The sequence below is a fragment of the Acanthochromis polyacanthus genome, chromosome 12, assembly GCF_021347895.1.
Source record: "Acanthochromis polyacanthus isolate Apoly-LR-REF ecotype Palm Island chromosome 12, KAUST_Apoly_ChrSc, whole genome shotgun sequence".
Taxonomy (NCBI): domain Eukaryota; kingdom Metazoa; phylum Chordata; class Actinopteri; family Pomacentridae; genus Acanthochromis; species Acanthochromis polyacanthus.
The window spans coordinates 13730073-13734243 of NC_067124.1; positions in this window are offsets into that span (position 1 = coordinate 13730073).

Genomic DNA, 4171 nt, shown 5'->3' on the forward strand with positions numbered 1-4171 from the left:
TTCCGTCACAGTTTGACCAACAATCTGCTGTTAGTGAACAATCACAAATTCACAGGTCAATCACAGTAAAGTTGAACTCATTTAAGAAAGCAAATGCCCTGCTTATGTGGTGATTTCATTGGTGCAACCAGATCTTAATGCCAGATTCATGTCATCCACTGTTAAGGTAAGAGTCCAAGCTGTTAAAACACGCCCTCTTCTCCCAGCAGTTTCTTCTCCTGCCAACCTTTCATTCTTCTTCATGACCTCAAAGACATTCCCCACAACTTCCACACTGACTTCACTCAGTGACTCAGGCCGTCTGAAGCTCTGCTGTCATGAGGAACCTGCGCATGTATGATGGACAGAAGGCAGAAGATGAAAGCGTGACACATCACTCCAGAGAGCTTCTCTTTGCTCTGCAACGCACTCTGCTCATCAATGACGGGCTTCACTTCAAACAGCCTCAGTCCAGCCAGAGAAAGACACACAGGAAAACAAAAGCACCACTGAGAGACTTTTGATCCTGTCAGAGTCTGTCCAGTTCTTCCAACAATGGCTTGAAAGGGTTTTTTTAAACAACCAATATATTTTGTTTTGTCTGATCCTTAAAATACCAAATGGTTGCTGTCATGCAAAATTATGTAGTGTGTATCATCAGTCATGACTGAAAATGAATCTGGAAAAGAAATCATAGTCAGTCAACAAAATCAAATAAGTAAAAGACTTTTTCAGCCGCAGTGGCATCTTTTTTTGGATTTTTTCTTTTAACTGCAGCCAAGTTTTACCTCTTTTCTGCAGGGGAAACCACATTAAGCAGGCTTTAGTCGAAATCCAGCATGAATGAATGGAGATGTTGTTTGATTTTATTCCTGAGCAATTATCCTATTGATGAGGAAATTACTGCTTTTAATCACAGAGGTAAAAACAATTCAGACGGGATTACTTTCTCTGAGACAAAGCTCCCTGCAGACATGTCTACTTCTTCACTAAAGTTGATTTAATATCCTTCTGATTCTCTGCTCTGCTTATCTCTACTCAAATTTTCCGCCGTCCAGCTTCAATTTCAACAACCAACCTCAGTACCAAAGCAAACCCACATCGCTGGAAAACAAACTTAGCTGCTGTGTTAGGTTGCACCCAAACACGGAGTTCGAGTGAGCGTTTCCTTTGCCTTATCTCCTTCAGTTTGATTGTCGTTTCTCTACCAGGCGAGAATCAGCCAGCATGGAGGATCACTCCTGGTGATGTGGTCTGCTTGCTAAATGTGGAACTGATTCAGGAAGCAGAAAGACATGGTGGTTGGATCGCTGTGGCTTCACAGCCCCTGGGACTTATGTCTACCAACAGTAACCTAAATCAGCCTCAGCATTCTCAAGACCAAACTAAAAGAAAAAAAAAACATTAGTTCCTCTTTTGTCTCTTGTTTCTTTGAAGTTTGGGGACTCACATGCATTCATAGACTTCAATAATACTGTGGCTGACTGCTAATGTGACACTTGGTCAAAAGGCTTTTTGTGACTTACTGTTGCAATCTGCAGTAAGTTCTCTTAGCAAGCCCAAAGTTACCAGTTAATTCAGAGGTTTACATAATTATTGACTTATAAAAATGTATTTTCAACATTTATTTTATGCCCTGTGGCACATTTCTTATGACTGACAATATCCCTTTACATTTATGATCACACTGACCTGAAAGTTACCAGACTTTTATAGATGTTTAAATATTTCTGATCATATTTAAGAGTGATACAGCCATTTTTCAATGCGCTTAAACATCCAAAGAGTCGATCAATAAGTGACAAAAAGTATAGATCCCATGTGACTGCTTGTAATGCCATCTTCCTGATTTATCTGAATGTAGTGCATTGTTCAGTCGGCGTAGTAAAGCTGTGCTGAGGGAGGAGATATTCAACAGCTTTTACAAACAACAGGCTGGCTGCTGGTCCTCAGATCAATATTAAAGCCCCAGTTTTGGGTGAAAAATACTGACACCTTTCTTCATCGAACCATCTATTTTTGTCTTTCTCCACTGTTGCACCATACTTCTCAAGTTAAATCATATTTTAATGCAAATACGAAGTGTCTTTTCTAATTTATATCAGAATAGTACCAGAATATCACTGCACAGTATCTCTTCCACAGCTTCCCTGCCCCATGGATGATGTTCTATGGTTTGTATAGTCTCTGAGCAACCTGCAATATGAGTAAAAATCATCCAGGGTTCCACTTTTGCATCGTTCAGCAGTCAGAGAAACCCCCAGTTGCAGCTCACACTGAGATGTCCTGAATCAGTGACTCTCACGCTCAGCAAGGGGGCCATGCTACTGATTCCGTGCATGCCTTCTCTATGGGACGCCTCCTTTTCACAGCGCACAGCTCTCTCCCTCTCTTTCTCTCTCGCTCTCAAACTAATTTAATGTTGTGTTGTGTTTTTCCTTGCTCTCTAAGAGCTCGTCTAAATGGCTGACGTTGATGAATGCATGTAAAGGATACGCTGCAGGTAGGATACGGTTACAAGCTAAGCTGGTTGGGAGGGAGAAAGGGATAAGAGGGAGGAATAGAGGGAGTGATAGTTTATAGATGGGCCTGGGGGGAGCAGTGGAGGGTGTGCAGAGGGTCAGGATGTTTGTCTTCCAATGAGCCGTGACTCTGAGAGAAAGAGGAGCAGAGAGTGGGATGAGAGAGGAGAGGAGGGTGAGAAGAGATGAAGGGAGGGAGATTAACAGAGCGCCACAGCATCTTCATCCACAAGGCAGGGGGAGGTGGAAAAAGTCTGTTATGTACCTTAACACACCATTTTACTTATTATTCATTGATCAGCCAGCAAAAATGTCTTTGTTTTGCGGCTTGTCCGTTGTGTGTTGGACCAGCAGAGATCCACAGACAGATAAATGAACGGTGAGATGGTGCATGTCTGTGCTGGAGTTTGACTGTGTGCTGCTGCTCGGTGGAGTTGTGGAGTTTGTTTATTTGTTTTTCTAGAGAGCTCATAAAATGTGTGTGCACGAGTGTGGTGCATGTTTCTCCAAGGGCATGTGCAGGGCAGGGAGTGTGTCCATGTAGGTGTGTAAACAGACACACACACATACACACATACACACACAGTGAGAGAGAGAGAGAGAGAGAGAGAGAGAGAGAGAGAGAGAGAGAGAGAGAGAGAGAGAGAGAGACAGCCGAGGTGCTGAGGTGTTTACAAGTCCTGAGAGTGGAGATCCCTTTTGTACCCTGAGGGCATTTTCAATTTTAAACCAATTAAACTTACACACACACAGTGTCTTGCTATCATTGTGGGGACATACCATTGACTCCCATTCATATCTAACCCCTAACCCTTACCCTAACCTTAACCAAACCCTAACCCTAACCAAAACAATGGCTAACCCTAAAAAACGTTTTTATACTTTTACTTTTTTCAGTAACAACAACATGGCCAAGAAAACACTGTTTAAACTTGTGACAAGTGACATAGTTTTCCGTTTTCCTACAGTTGTGGGGACATTTGGTCCCCACAACTGTAGCAAAAACATTGGCAGACACACACACACACACACACACAAGAGCATACATACTGTGTAGTATACCAACAAAAAAAATGCATCAATTGCATACTTTGATCAATCACAACATTAAAACCAACTATCTAATGGCCTATTTTGCAAGTCCCCGTCGTATAATCCAGGCCATCTGAAGGTGTCCTGTGGGGGGTTGGAAATTTAAAAGCTTTTGCTTCATCCATCCCCTTTTCAAACCAAGATATATTTTCATGTCTGTTGTTAAAAGAGCTGTGTGCAGGTTTGAAATAAATTTTCTGAATTGAACTGAACTTTCTGACACAAATACATGAGCAGCAGATCTTTTTAGTCCTTCACTTTAAGGACTGCACTTTCAGTTTCATTGTTCTCATGCAATGACAATGAAGGCATTCTGATTCTGATTCTGACGTTGCAGTGTGGAGTCTCCACCAATCTGACTTGTTTTTCCAGAACGTCCCACAAACGTGCAGATCCAGATCTGGGGAATTTGGAGGCCAAATCAAATCATTCCTGAACAATTTGTCATTATCCTGCAGCAAAAGGCCCCCCGTTTCTATTAGGGGGCATATGTGACCTACAACAGTGTTTAGGCAGGTGGTATGATTTAAAGTCCACATGAATGGCAGAACCAAAGCAGAACATTGCCCAGAGCATCA